The sequence below is a fragment of the Acomys russatus genome, chromosome 4 (genome assembly GCF_903995435.1).
Source record: "Acomys russatus chromosome 4, mAcoRus1.1, whole genome shotgun sequence".
In the NCBI taxonomy this organism is placed as follows: Eukaryota; Metazoa; Chordata; class Mammalia; order Rodentia; family Muridae; genus Acomys; species Acomys russatus.
The window spans coordinates 2,541,670-2,557,677 of NC_067140.1; the positions used below are offsets into that span (position 1 = coordinate 2,541,670).

Sequence of the window (16,008 nt, forward strand, 5' to 3'; positions counted from 1 at the left end):
CACAGCTGCAGCATTGTGTGCTAACCCTAGGGAAACACTCTCCCAGGCAGTTGCTTTCCTGGAGCAGGGAGCCCCTTAGGCATTCTGACTTTAGGCTCCCTCCTTTCAAATGAGTTTTGAATTTTTACAAGTTGGAGCTCTTGATGGGGAGGGTCTTGCCCTAGGCCCCTTTCTTACTGTCCCAATGAGGAACACTTTAACAGTTACATCCGCTTTCTTTTTTTTGTTGTTGTTTTTTTGGGTTTTTTTTCTTTTTTTTTTATTAATTTATTCTTGTTACATCTCAATGTTTATCCCATCCCTTGTATCCTCCCATTCCTCCCCCCCCCATTTTCCCATTATTCCCCTCCCCTATGACTGTGACTGAGGGGATTACCTCCCCCTGTATATTCTCATAGGGTATCAAGTCTCTTCTTGGCTACCTGCTGTCCTTCCTCTGAGTGCCACCAGGTCTCCCCCTCCAGGGGACATGGTCAAAAAAATATGGAACGCTTCACGAATTTGCGTGTCATCCTTGCGCAGGGGCCATGCTAATCTTCTCTGTATCGTTCCAATTTTAGTATATGTGCTGCTGAAGCGAACACTACATCCTCTTTCTTATTATGGGCCTTGGCTGCAGAGTTAAACTTGTTTGAGTTCTTTTTATGGACAAACTGCACTTTAAAAATATATTTCTGAGCCAAGCTCAGCGGCACATGCCTGTAATCCCAGCACTCTGGGAGGCAGAGGAAGGAGGATCGCTGTGAGTTTGAGACCAGCCTGGTCTACAAAGCAAGTCTAGGACAGGCAAGACTACACAGAGAAACCCTGTCTTTTTACTCTTCTTTGTTTTAGGCCTGGATAAATGTAATTATAGTAGCCATACGTCAACCTGGAACTTATCAATGAAATTAGCCTATTGCTCATGGGTTGCGTGCAGCCAGGTTCTTTGTCAGAATATAATTTGAATAGCCTCCAGCCCTGTTTGTGATAAGAGTCCTGAACCATCTTGAACCAACTAACTTTCCAAACTCCCACCAGAATGGCCTATGCATACACTGCAAAGCATGGTTCTCAACCTGTGGGTCGCGACCCCCTGCGATTACATACCAGATAGCTTGTATATTTGATACTACATTACAATTCATTACAGTAGCAACGAAATAATTTTATGGTTGGGGGTCACCACAACATGAGGAACTGCATTAAAGAGTCTTAGCATTAGGAAAGTTAAGGACCACTGACTTACAACATTCAAAGGATTTATTTTTCTAAGCAAGAATTCCAAACTCTTCCACATTTCTCTTGCAAACTAGATCTAATGGCTTAAGAGCCACGTGGTCAGGGTTACCATAGTAACAGCTTCACTTCTCAGTACCAATTTTCTGTGTTAATTACTTTTCCCATTGTAATAAAAATCTTCTGACAAAAGCAACTTAAGGGAGAAAGGGTTAATTCAGGCTCACAGCTCAGGAAGATCATTCTGGCATTGTAGGGGAAGACATCCATCCTACTGTGTGTGAAGTGATGCCTGACTGTGGCTTTGATTAATATTACCCTAAATATTAATGATGTGAGCATCTTTTCATGTGTATATTAGACATTTCTGTACTTTCTTTGGAAAAATGTCTTCTAAAAACTCTGTTCCCATTTTGAATTGGTTTACTTACATTTTTTTTATTGTTAAGTTGTAAAGGTCCTAGGCATTATGCCTTTCTCAAAAATATGATGATAAAACATTTTCCTCTTTGTGTATTGTCTTTTCGTTTTCTTGGTGATATTCCTTTGAATTTAGAAATATTTAAAGTTCTTCCTTTGGTTGCATGTGCTTGGTACTGCATCTATTGAATGGTGACGAGATGTACCCTGCAGCATTAGTGACAAGATATACCCTGAAGCATTAGTGATGAGATGTACCCTGCAGCATTAGTGATGAGATGTACCCTGCAGCATTAGTGACGAGATGTACCCTGCAGCTTTAGTGACGAGATGTACCCTGCAGCATTAGTGACGAGATGTACCCTGCAGCATTAGTGGCGAGATGTACCCTGCAGCATTAGTGACGAGATGTACCCTGCAGCATTAGTGATGAGATGTACCCTGCAGCTTTAGTGACAAGATGTACCCTGAAGCATTAGTGATGAGATGTACCCTGCAGCATTAGTGACGAGGTGTACCCTGCAGCATTATTCTGAGAGTTTTATTGTGTTATCTCTTATATTGAAGATTTAGGTCTTGTGTGTGTGTGTTTGTGTGTGCATGTGTGTGATGTGTGTGTGTGTGTGTGTGTGTGTGTGTGTGTGTGTGTGTGCGCGCGCGCTAGAGGGGGTTTGAAATATCCTTTCTTTCCTAGGAATGCCATCTCACATTGATTCTGCCCTACAGATCTTTGTGGTTCTGTTCATTTTTCATTGTTGTTTTCTTTCTGATGCTCAGACATGGAATTATTTGCTTTCTACTTCAAGTTTCCTAATTGTCCCTGTTGCATGATCCAGTTTGGTATTGCATCCTTCTAGTGAATTTTTTATTTTAATTATACTTTTCAGCTCCTAAATTTCCACCTACTTCTTTTTAAAGTAACTTTGTTCCTTTATTACTATTGCCTATTTAATGAGACACCATTCCACTTTCCCTTGGCTATTTAGAACTAATTTCCTTGGTTCTTTGACTGTATTTCAAATAAATTCATTAGAGTCCTTGTCTGGGTAAGTCTAACATCTAGATTTCCCCCACAGACACTTTCTATTGATAGCTTTCCCCCACCTTGTGTTTCCTGTAGTTTATTGCCTCTTTGCATGGCTCATCATTTTGTTGTTGTTGAAACCTGCAGACTTTCTGTAACATGATGTGGATGCCCTCGACATGAGCTACTCTCCTCTCCCCTGGATGCTGTCATTTGCCTTAGTGGCTTGTCTGGACATGAAGTCTGCATCCTTATGTGTGTGGGCTGCTGAGTTCCTACTCAGTCACTTTAGCCAACGACTGGGCAGAGATTTCCTTAACTACTTGGAGCTTGTACGTTATCTTGTCTATGCAGAGGGGTTCTTTGTGAATGAGGAGACTTGCTTTCAAAACTCAGCCAGGCAACGGGTTACCTGCTGGGCTTCCACTCAATGCTCAGGCAGAGAGAAGGTGTGGGACGTTTTTCTGGGCCTGAGTGTGGGCACTGCAGAACCCTGCAAGCATGAAGTCTTATAGATTCTCAGTTACTGGGCAGAGCTTTCTGAAGCTCTACAAAGCTTCTCCTTCTCTTGTTACTCAATTTAATTTTGGGGGTTAGCCTATTCTTCTACCCAAATTTTTTTTCTGCCACCAAAGTGGCTCCAAAGTTTCACAACTGGTTGCAAATGCCTTGGCGAACATTCCCCAGAGAAAAAGTCATGATAAAGGCCTTCTTGTGCTGAATAAGTTGGGAGTCAGGTAAAATAAAACAGTCTTGCTAGTGGGGTCTTCGAGAGACTTACCAGACAGGATGCACAATGACACAATTCTTAGGACTTGAAGGTAATTTTGACCCATCTGCCCCTTCTGGTGGCTTTCAGGATGATTTTCTTCATGGATAATGGGCTGTTGGTTTCCAAAGCTATGGCAACATTTTAATAAGTAGCATGGAAATGAAGCAAGAATCTCAACAAAGGCCATTGCTTCAACTCACACTTAGCCTTCTTCTTTGTGTATATGTGTGTGTGTGTGTGTGTGTGTGTGTGTGTGTGCGCGCGCGCGCGCACTGGCATGTACGCGCGTACATGTGGAGACCAGAAGTCAATGTCAGGAGTCTTTTTCCCATCACTCTTATTTTTTGAGACAGGGTCTCTCACTGAACTTGGAGCTCATCGATCTACTAGAGACTGGCTGAGGGTCACCCTGCCTTTCCCTCCCAAGTTCTACTATTAGAGCCATATGTGCTCTAGTGTTGGAGGCCCTGTGCCCAGCTGTTCACATGGATGCTGGAGATCCAAACCCAGGTCTTCATGCTTGCAGAACAAGCATTTTCCTGTAACCACCTGAACTCTCTCCCTCGCCCCCTAACCTTCTTCCTTGAATAGATGATCCCTAAGTGCTGCTCATCTTTGATTAATCACAAAAGTCCTGAAAAGGTTTGATTCTGACCATGTTTTCTGGTTTTCTTGTCGCTTTTCTAATGGAGAGACAGTGTGTCTTTGCTCCTGTCTCTGCCCTCTGCATACTGCCTTATTGTCTCCACAGCTCCCCCACCAACCCCAGCTCCCAGCACTGTCAGATGAAGGTGCAGAGCACTGGGCCAAGCTTCACCACAGTTTCCTTCCCAGCTCCCGCACCAATGGATAAGAAGTCCCTGAGCTCCGAGGCCACAGCCCAAATTTCTACTGTTCCCTTAGCTCCTTGTATTGATCTGAAAACAGCTCCCAGGCCCTCAGCATCCAGAGTACCACCATCCACTCAACCAGTTCTGGGTTCACAAGTCTCAGTGCAGAAACAAAACACGGAAACTCATGACAACATGTCTCCCTAACTGTCACCACAGCCCTATGGGAAGGTGATCTCCCCATCACTATCTCCATCTGCGGATGAAGAATTCATGTTCTTATTCATGAATATGAATATGAACTCATAGCCATGCTCAGAGAGGTGGTACGCATTGCCAAAGCCCCTGGCCAGCTGGTTGGAGGAGGGGCTAGGATGCAAAGCAGAGCCTGGCTCCAGGGCTGGTGTGGTTGTAACAGTCTCCCCCCCAGATCAAAACATTCCTCCCCGCTCCTTAAGAGAAGTAAACAACAACAAAACAGCTTCAAGAACTCCCTGAAATGGACTAGATTCACTAGGCCCCTCTCTGCCGGAGGAAGTGGAACCCAGCTGCCAAGAAGACAGACCAGCTGAGCTGTGGAGATTCTGGGAGGAGAAAAAGCTACAAGGACAACTCAGGGCAGAAGAGCTACCTGGAAGAGGGTCAGACCATCTGAGGCACCTGGAGAGGGCCCTCTCCAAGCTGTAGAGCTGCCTGCAGGCTGTGCAGTGGGCTCCAGGCTCCCCAGCTTGTGTGAGCTGTCACCCGTGCTGGGGTGGGCCCTGGTGACGCAGCTGCCTTTGAGTCATTTCTGCTCCTATGAGTAACCTCTCACCCATATTCCTACAAGTAACCCCAATAAAAACTCATTGGTTCACCGAGTTGGACTTTGGTGGTTTCTGTACTTTGATCTGTCTTGGGCTTGCTGTCTGGGGTGACTAGATGAACGTGTTTCAGTTCCTCCCAAAAAAGCATTGTCACACAGCAGGTATATACCAGGGTCTTTGTCTCAAAATTGAGCAAGGGACACAGGCTTTGGGGAATCAGGCAGTCAAGTCCCAGCTTTGCTTCTGTCCAGTTAAGGTTTCTCTGAGCCTTAGTGCCCCATCCCTGTGACTGTGCCTCAGTTTCCTATTCTGTAAAGGGAAGCTGTTGGCAGGGTTTTTCTACGCTTTCCTCCAGATTTGGGTTTTCAATGGCGCCTGTAGTCTCTAGCATACACGGCCCCATGAAACTGTGATCCTCTAGCTGAGGACAGGCCTGGGCACTGCTGCCACAGGAAAGCCCTGCTCCCCAGTGGCTGGTGGCTGGCGGTAGGTGCCAGCATGCGCTAGCATAGTCCATTCGCCTGGGAGCTTTAAGTGACTTGAAGGGGTGATACGGCAGGCACTCACCAACAGCAAGGTCCCTGGTCAGCCGTGCTATGTGACCAGACACCAGTCTTCCCTCTGGCTTCAAGACACCCAGAAACTGAGGGCCAGGCTGGTGGCCAATGGTGGTCCTTGTTTCAGCTCTATGCCCCCCCTCCATTTCTGTTCCCTTCCTCAACGGCCCCTCTCATCAGCAAACCCTGCAGAAATCTAATGGTTTTCAGGACATAGAATAAAATACTTTCTTAAAATTTTTTTCTCTTCCTTTCCTTGACCCTACAAGACCTGGTTTTCCACTAAGGGCTCCTTAGAAACTACCTGAAAGAACAAAGCAGTCTAAAGCTGTGTGCCCCGCCCCCTTCCTGGGCATTCGAGTGGATGCGGGTGCCCTCTAGTGGCCTCCCTCACCTCTGCATGGGCTTTCCAAAGTCCCTGCAGTTGGAAGGGCTTTTCTCTGTCTCTGTCTCTGTCTCTGTCTCTTCCCTCTTCCTAGCCCTTCCTGCCCCAAGACATGCCTTAAAAATAGCTCACAGTATGTCGATCACACATTTTTTTCTGCTTTGACTTCAGAATTCAGAACTGAGTACCCGCAGGCCGGGAGAAACACAGTTAGAGGGATAGGCTTAGAGCGTGTGTTAGTTATTAATACTATTCTTTTCGCCATGAGATACTAACCTGACCGGAAGCCATTTGAGGGAGGAGGGTTTATTTTGTCTCACTGTTTCCCTAGGGAGATATGGCGGCGAGACTGGCTTCTGACTCTGGCCACGGGAGCCGGTAGCACAACCAGTTCACAACACGGTGCTGAAGAAGGCAGAGAAACAGGGTTACAGCTGGGACGGGCCTCCCAAAATCCACTTTCTCCAATGACATGGCTCCTTCCAAAGATTCCACAGGGTCTTTTATCCAGCACTACCAGCTAGGGACCAATTTAAAAAGATGAGCCTCAGGGTGAAGCAGCAGTGGGGGTAGTTTTATACCTAAACCATAATTGTAAAAGTAACTTTTATTCTCCTGGCTCAACTGCTGTCTGGGAGGCTTGCTACCTCCTTTTGCTGGCCTAGGCCTAGGCCTGGAAACTTCTAGCCCTGGTACAATCTAACCTAGGCCTAGAATGTTTTCAGCCTTTGAGACTTACTGCTTAATGAGCTCACCATTCCTTGTTCTTTTTGAGCTCTGGGCTGGCTGGTTCGGCTCAGCTGTTCCGGCTCAAACTCTTCCCCTCGCTGACTTATTGAATCTGGCTTCTCTCTCGGCCCAGAATTGCTCTGCTTGGCCTCAAACTAACTCACCAATCTGCTCTAATCTTCTGCCTTCTTCTCATTTTCTGGCTTGCTCCATCTTCACCTGAGTTCTCTCTCTGCAACCCATCTCTCTATTACTGTCCTGGTAAAATGGCCTCTCAAGTAGCTTCCCTTTCCTCTCTCTTCTCGTGAGAGTTGGGCATATCCTATTCTGTCATGTCTTCTCTGATTCGTCACCTTTTCTGCCACTCAATTAGACATCACTTTCAAACATGGGTGCTTTCTTCTACAAACTAACTTTACCTTCATTTGGGATTAAAGGCATGTGCCACCATTCCTGGACCTAAGCTTTTCTTTACCTAATACTTGCTCTATACCAGGCTGGCCTCGAACTCAGATCTGTTTGCCTCCGTCTCCTGGATTAAAGGCATGCTTGTATTCCAGCTGGATCACACAGACCTACAAGATCTTTGGGTGTGATCTCTTTTTAGAGCAGCCATGTTCTGCATTAACATTCCTCTACACAAAATAGCATTCTTTTTAATTTTTTATTATTTTAAAATTATTTATATGGGTGTCTGTGTGCAGTGTGTATGTACATGTAGGTGTTGAAGACCAGAGTGTCAGAGCGCCTGGAATTGGAGTTGCAGATGGTTGTGAGCCACCTGATGTGGGTTTTGGGAATTGAACTCTGGTTCTCTGGAAGAGCAGTTTGTGGCCTTAACCACCAAGGCATCTCTCCAGCCTAATAATAGCAGTCTTTAACTATTTGTGCTTCTCTTATATAAACTGAGACATTGGAGGCTGGCTTAATTTGACTCCCTAACTGATAGATGTTTGTGATTGTTTTAACTGCCAACTGACTCACTCTAGAATCATGCAGAAGAGAGTCATAATACAGAATTAACTAGGTCAAGTTAGCCTATGGGCATATTCATTGGGATATGTTTGATAGGTAATTGTTGTAGAAAGAGCCTGCCCACTGTTCACGGCACCGATCTGTGGCTTTTGAGTACTAGTCAAGCAAGGGTCCCACGGTTATCACCTACTCTTAGCTAAGGATGCAGTGCTTTGGGTACCACCTTGACTCCCCAAATAATGGATTGTAACCTGTAACCTGGAATTGTAAGCCAAGTCAACCCTTTCTTTCCTAAGTTACTTTTGTGTAGGGATATTTTATCACAGGAAGGGTGACAGCTCCATCGCTCCCAAGATCCACTCAAGATAAGACTTACCCGATTACGGGATTGACTATAAGTATTCTGCTTCCCATCCTTGTACCCTGTTTTGGCTATAACTCAGGCCCTGATCCCAACTCAACAGTGCCAAGCCCTCCGAAATGGGGACATGCCTTAAGATTAAGGCCAGTTAAAAAACCTCAAGGGGGGATTGTAAGGTCCTCTCTCTCAGCCTAAGCCTGGGAACGTGACCCAGGCAAGCTTGAGAAAATGACCCAAAAAGAATTGAAGGCCAGCTCAACTTCAGTTTCTGAGATCAAAGTGGCCAACCAAGATAAACAATTTCAACTAAGATAAACAATTTTCAGAAAAGTACCATCTGGAAATTCTGGAAACTCCCCAACACCCCTCCCTGCCAAGAATAGCCCCCAAGACCAACAACCCCGGCAATAGCCAATAACATTTAGACAAGCACCCTTAGCGACCACCAGAGCCAATCCTGACACAGGGTATGTAGCCCCTCCTAACCTTTGCGGTTTTAGCCTTTAAAAAGTCTGTAACAGTGACTCGGGGTGCGCCTCCCTCGCTCCCGAGTGAGTGCTGAGGGCCCCTGATGCGCGTCAGCAATAAACCTTGTGCTTTTGCATCAACACTGTGGTCCTCGAGTGGTCTCTCGCGACGACCCCCTACTACCCGAGTGGACTCTAGGGTCCAACATGAGAGAGAGAGAGAGAGAGAGAGAGAGAGAGAGAGATATGGTGGCCCACTGCCTTTATCTGGTTGGTGGGCATCATCGGGTAATGTCAGGTTGCTAAGCAACCAAGAGGTGGGCTGCCTATATGCTAACAAACACAACAATGACAAGGCAGGGAAAGAGAGCGAGAGAGTGAGAGCAAGAGGAGAGAGAGAGAGAGAGAGAGAGAGATCACCTGAAAATGGCCTGAGAATTTGAAACCTCCAAGCCCATGCCTAGTAACACAACTCCTCCAACAAGGCCACGCCTCCTAATCCTTCCCAAATGATCCCACCAGTTGTGAACCAAGCAGTCAAATGCATGGTCCCCCTATGGAGGACCATTCTCATTCAAAGCAGCACACAGGGTCTCATTGTATAGACCAGGCTAGAGATTCTCCCCCAAATCTGCCCCCCCCACCTCTGCCTCCTGTGTGCTGGGATTAAGGATGTGCGGCCACATTCCTGTCTACTTCTAGCTACTTTAGCATTAGTAGAGCAGGTTGAACTGATAACATGAAGGGGAGAGTGCAGACGCAGTAGTGGCAAATAGAGAAGTGCAAAGAGCGGCGGGGAACAGGGAGAAACGGTGAAGGCCATGCAAAGCTGCTGCGGAAATCCGCCCTCCCCGCCATGGCCTTCACTATCTCAAACACACAGCAGCTCTGACTACTCACATGACTCTCACTGAGGCAGGACACAAGAGCTCCTCGGAGTCTGATGAAAACCTCTCGCCAGCTGTGGAGCCATAAATTCCAACACAACAAATACGTGTCGCCACCTGGAAATAGTATTCCTTTTGCATGTAGACTAAAGTAACAATGGATGAGTCCATATGGCTCTGAGATGGGGCTCACTCCTTTTCCTAGACTGCTAACTTTGTTTACAATAAAAGTATCCTGTCTTCCTGCATCCTGGAAAATTTTTTTCCTGTTCACTTTACATCCTCGTTGTAGCTTCATCCCTCCTCTCCTTCCAGGCCCATCTTCCCTCTCTGTACCCCCCCCAACTCTATTCCTCAGAAAAGGGGAGCCCTCATTCCCATTCACCCCAGTTCATCAAGTCACATCAGGACTGAGTGTGTCCTCTTCCTCTGTGGTCTGGCAAGGCAGTGCCACCAGGGGGAAGTGATCAAAAAAGCGGGCATCAGAGTACATATCAGAGACAGACCCCGCTCCCGTTAATAGAGGACCCACATGATCCCTGAGCTGTCCATTAGCTACCTCTGTGTAGGGGGGCCTAGGTCCAGTCCATGCATGGTCCTTGGCTGGTGTTTCAGTCTCAGCAAACCCCTCTGGGCCCTGGTTAGTCGGTTCTGTTGGTCTTCTTGTGGAGCCCCTGTCACCTCCAGGTCCTTTTCTCCTCCCCCCACCCCCTTACTTATTCACAAGACTCCCTACACATCATCCTGTTTGGCTGTGAGTCTCAACATTTGTTATGAACCACTGCTGGGTGGAGCCTCTCAGGAGATAACTCTGCTAGGCTTCTTTCTGCAAACATAGCAGAGTATCATTAATAGTGTCCGGGGTTGGCTCTCTCCCTTGGGGTGTGTCTTGGGTTGGGACAGGCACTGGTAGAAATTCCCTCTATCTCTGCTCTATCTTTATCCCTGCACATCTTGTAGGCAGGGTAAATTTTGGGTTGCATTTTTGGTGTGGGTGGGTTGGTGTTTCCCTCCCTCTACTAGGAGACTTGTCTAGTTAGAGGGTGTCCTCTTTAGGCACTATGGCCCCTGCTACTAGGATCTCTGCCAGAGTTCCCTTCATGTCCTCTCAGGAGCCTTCCCTGACTTAGGTCTCCAGCTTGTCACAGAGATGGCCCTGCTCACAGTTTCTCTTTTCTCTGAAGACCTTCTGTCCTCCCGCCTGGCTCTCCCCGGGTCAGATACCACCTTCATATCTCTCTGTGCTCCCTCTCCTATCTTGCTCCCTCTCTTTACCACTATCTCTGCCTTTTATATTTTCCCTTCTGAGAGAGAATTTAGCATCTTCCCTTGGGTCATCATTGTTACTTATCTTCTTTGGGTCTGTGCATTGTATGTTTATCCTGTACTATATGGCTAAAATCCACTTATAAGTGAGTATATACCATGTGTGTCTTTCTGGGGCTGGTTACCTCACTCAGGATGATCTTTTCTAGTTATCTTATCAATGGTACTCTTGTCAGGTGTCCCTGGGAAGCAACCCTTTAAAGACAGTGTCTTAGTCAGGGTTTCTATTGCTGTGATGAAACGCCATTGTCGAAAGCAACTTGTTAGGGAAAGGGTTTATTTTCCTTACACAGTTCATCATGAAAGCAAGTCAGGGCAGGAATCTTGAAGCGGGAACTGATGCCGAGGCCATGAAGGGGTGCTGCTTACTAGCTTTCTCAGTATGGCTTGCTCAGCCTGCTTTCTTATAGAACCCAGGACCACCAGCCCAGGGGTGGCACCACCCACAATGAGCCAGGCCCATCTACCTCAATCATTAATTGTAAACATACTCCAGGCTTGCCCACAGGCCGATCTGGTGGGAATATATCATCAGTTGAGATTTTTCTCTTCCCAAATGAATCCAATATATGACTTGAGAGAGACAAAAGCGGCGGTGGGAGGTGGGGTGGGGGGGGTGGGGGGGGGAGGACTTGCACTCATCCTCGAGAACCCTACATCCATGTTTGTGGGCTTGCTTCACTTTCTTCTTAGAATCTCTCTTAACGCTCAGGCTTAAGCTTATGTTAAAAATATCTTTATCAGCCAGGCATGGTGGTGCATGCCTGTAATCCCAGCACTCGGGAGGCAGAGGCAAGGAGATTGCTGTGAGTTTGAGGCCAGCCTGGTCTACAAAGTGACTCCAGGACAGCCAAGGCTAACACAGAGAGACCTTGTCTCAAAAAAACAAAACAAAACAAAACAAAAAAATCTTTATCAAGCCTAACCCTGATTTGTAACCTGTCTAGTCCTGAAATTCTTTTTTTGTTTTGTCCATGATAAAATACTTGAAAGTCTAGAGAAAGTGCTCAGGCTGCTGGGGGTTTTATTCCTGTGATCATACCCCACATCCTCGAACTCTCAACGTTGCCATTCTGCCCTGGAAGGAAGTTACCAATCACTTGAGATCCCAGCCCCTTCCCCACGTACTTCCTCCCCTCTCACACACAACACGCAGTCTCCACTCACACCCCCCGTACACGTGACATGGTCTCCGAAGGTGCCATAGTGTGCAGGGGGTGGAAAGCTAACTAAAGGGAGACTTCATTTATGCAGCTTTTGGGAAGTCATCATCCTTGCTGGGGTGGGGCTTTTCAGTAAAACAGCTGGCTGTGCTCCTGCAAAATAAACTCATGGATTCCCCCCAACATGGACTTGGGTAGAATTGGGCCTTTGGTATGTTGTTGGTACCCGTTCAGGGATGAATAGAAAGATATTCCCCTGGAAAAGTGTTACCCTATCCAACTGTTTTGTAAGCACATTCCACATTAAATCCCTTCCTGCTGGATGTGGAGCAACTAGGGCTTTGATTCAGTGCTGGGGTGAGGGGATGGAGTGGCATAACCACTTCATAAATCCATTTGGCAGTGTCTGATAAACACGGGCCAGTTACACGCCACACAGTCCCACTCCAGGGAATTCACTCAAGACTGATGGAAGCTTACATCCAAATCAAGACTGGTACACAAAGTTCACAGCATGTGATACATAATTGGGGCTCACGGAAACAGCCCAGGCGTCTATCATCAGTAAAGAAATGGATGGATTGGGCTATTTCCATATGACAATGTTAGTAACCAGAAATAAAAACAGAAAAGATTGACACCTCTGTCAGCATGGGCAAATCTCAGAAACGCTGAAGAAGACAGACACAAAGGAATTATGGGTTTTGTATTTCATTCATAGATTGGGGCCTTCAGGAAAGACATTGGCAAGCAGCAATGAGTACAGTTTGCTCACAGCCTCCAGCTGGAGCTCCACTGACCTCACCCTGCAGTCTCTCTCTTCAGAAGCAGCCTGCTAAGCATGGATCTCAAGAAAACTTAAGATGTTTTCCAGATGGCAAAGACTGCACTCCCCACATGAGGCAGTTTCCTGCTGACAAAGATCACCCATCTCACGAGGCTGTTACCATCTGTGGACAAACTGGACCATCCCCCATATCCTATACCTGGGATTAAAACAAAAGCCTGTTTTCATAACATAACTGAGTTGTAAAAGAAACCAAAGCTTCCACCACAAAAATCAGGCATGGTGATGTATACAATCACAGCACTGGGAAGACAGAGGCAGGCAGGTACCTAGGAGTCACTGGCCAGTCAGCTTACTGGACCAGCAAGCCCCAGCTCCCATTGAGAGGCCCTGTCTCAGCAAACAAACAAACAACATGAGGTGGACAGCTGCCCTCTGGTCTTTAACACACACACACACACACACACACACACACACACACAAATGCACACATACATACACAAACATGCATACACACACACACACAGAGAGAGAGAGAGAGAGAGAGAGAGAGAGAGAGAGAGAGAGAGAGAGAGAAGATACTATCAAATATAGTAAAATTTCAGCCTATAGAAGGGGAAGGAGTATTTGTAAATCACACAGCTGACATGGACTAACAATCAAAACATAAGGGGAAAAAAAATCCCAAAAAGCAATTGAAAACAAGCCAAGACTTCAAATAGACATTTCTACTCATAAGGGCCACACCAGAAGATGTCCAGCACCACAAAGCACAAGGGAAATGCCAAGCAAGACCACAATGGCAGCCATAATGAAGCCTAATGCTGTGCATCCCAAGAAAAGAACATCACCTCATAGCCATTTGGGTGGCTCCAGTCAGGTGTGGCCAGACCGGAATCTTTACGCACTGTCTATGGGAATAAAAAGTAGTATAGCCAGGGTAAACACTAGGTGGGGGTCCTCAGAAGCTTAAAAACAGGGGATAGGTTAGTTGGTAGGATGCTTGCCCAGCATGCCCCAAGCCCTGGACTCTGTCTCCAGCATCACATAAGTGAGATACGGTGGTACTCACCTGACCTGTAACTCCCGCGCGCAGTAGGATCAGAAGTTCAAGGTCTTCGATAATGAATTTGGGGCCAGACTGGGATACATGAAACCCCGTCTCAAAGTAATCAAAAATAGAAATGTCGTAGGATCCCACAATTCCATTTCTTTGGTTAAGCCCCTGCAGGATGGAAAGCAGAGTCTCGAAGTCACACATGTTCACTCAGGCTCATAGCTGTGTCGCCCACAGAGCCAAAGTCACAGAGACACAGAGAAGTAGCCGCCACCCGCTGACAGAAGGGGCTGTGGGAAGTTACTGTTTAATGAGCAGAGTTTCAGTCTGGCAAAATGAAAAGCCTGGAGCCGAAGGGTGGTGATGTCACACAATACGAACGCCCTTGCTATCAATAAGTTGTGTGATTACAAATGATTAGGATGGCAAATAAACTCTGTTCTGTGTGTTTGGTCACGAAAAAGAAAACCTTTGAAAAAACTAATATTAAAATTATACTTCAAAAGAAAGTTGTTTGCTCTTAGTGGCAATTATGTTGTACACCCAGAGGCAAGGGGGATAGGCAGCCTTAGCTTCCAGTCAGCCTTTTGGTGGAAGTAAAGAACAGTATCTATTATAGAGAACTCTCTGGAGAAAGTGAGTGGCTGAGCTGAAGGCGAAGGAAAAAGACGCTGGTCCGACTCCTCATTTGCTCCGTTGCTTGCCCTGTAGCACATCTCTTAACAGTTTCCAAGGAAGCACAGAGCTTGGAATGTGCACATTGCTATCACTTGGCAACCAGGAACTGGTGGCTACAGCCACCCACCAGTTCTTCCTGTCACCCTGTGCCCTTTACTGGCATGGGCCTTTTTCCACCCAGGTAGACAGAGGCTATCGGTGGGGAGGCATCTCCCATCTGCTCCCTGTCTCAGCTTCTCCCAGGTCTCCTAGGGCAGACCGGGACCCTTGCTCATTCATGTAGGTAAGTCCACAGAAACATCCTGATGGACCAGGAGAGGTGTGGAGAACATCTCGTCCAGAGAATCTTCTCACTTGTTGCCATGGGTGGAAGATGCTGGGGACTTACAGGCTGGTGCAGAAGACGGAGCTCAGCTCTGGTCTTTCAGTGTGCTAATGCCTTTCCCAAGCTGTCTCCTGACACATAGACTTCCTGAGGCACAGGTCACACTTAGCTGGGGATAGAAGGACCACAGCAGACACCACACCCTTCCCATCCCAGCAGTCACCTGAAAGCACCACAGCCACTTCCTCTGAGTTCTGTCAGTCTCTACCTGAGGGCTTTCCATAATTCTAGAAGTAGCTCTTACCTGAGGGAAACACTCTCCCGGATCTCCAGCCCAGCACTGGGACATCTCTGAAGTCTCCCCCCACCTCCCTGTTCCCCAGTAAGCATGAGCTCCAACTGCCCACAGAGGCTTGTTCACTGCCCACTCAGGCTCCCACCAAGATATCCTGTAGCCCAGGATGGCCTTGAAGTATCAAGTAGCTGAAATTGGCCTTAAACTGTCCATCCTCGGCCTCTTCTTCCCGAGTCTTAGGGCTACAGGCACCACCAAACCTTTAGCATTGGCGTCTGGGGGGAGCCACACTAATATAGGCGATGATGTACAAAAGAAAAGGGAGGCCTGTGAGCCGCAAGGCACAGTCGAAGGTATGCAAAGCAGTGTGGAACAAAGGGTAAGAGAACTGGTGCCTCTGGAAGCAAGAGGCTCCACTGCAAAACAAAAAACAAAGCACAAACAAAAACAAAAACAAAACCAAAAAACAACCCCACATATAATGGCAGGAGAGGAAAAAAAAAAAAAAAAAGTAAAAGCACTAATAAAGTTGACCAAAAGTCTAGCCCGCCTTTTTTTTTTTTTTTTTTTTTTTAATCATCATGAACCAGCAATTCTAACCTACTTCAGAGATAAAATTCTCCTCCCAACTGGGGCTGATAGCTTTCTCTTTGCATGCCTGCCCCTCCCCCACTCCCCTCCGCCGCTGACTCCTGGAGCAAGCACAGTGTAGAGCAGTGGTTCTCAACCTTCCTAATACTGCGATCCTTTAGTGCAGCTCCTCATATACCGTGAGCCCCGACCATTGCTACTCCATGACTGTAATTTTGCTATTGTTATGAATCGTAATGCAAATGTCTGATATGCAGGACATCTGATATGCAAGCCCTGTGGGGGGGTTGTGACCTCAGGTTGAGAGCCACAGGTGTGGAGAGGAAAGGCGAACACGGCAGTGTTGACTCTGCAG

At 46.9% G+C, this 16,008-nt stretch overlaps 1 protein-coding gene and 1 non-coding gene across 2 annotated transcripts in view; one reads left to right on the plus strand and one right to left on the minus strand.

Annotated features, from left to right (window-relative positions):
- Snph (syntaphilin) overlaps positions 1–16,008 on the plus strand; it is a 714,025-nt gene that overhangs the window by 541,524 nt on the left and 156,493 nt on the right. The gene's annotated exons all lie outside the window — the stretch shown is intronic.
- Positions 478–584, minus strand: LOC127188741 (U6 spliceosomal RNA). Its single transcript, XR_007830586.1, has one exon. It is a non-coding gene; the product is annotated as a U6 spliceosomal RNA (small nuclear RNA).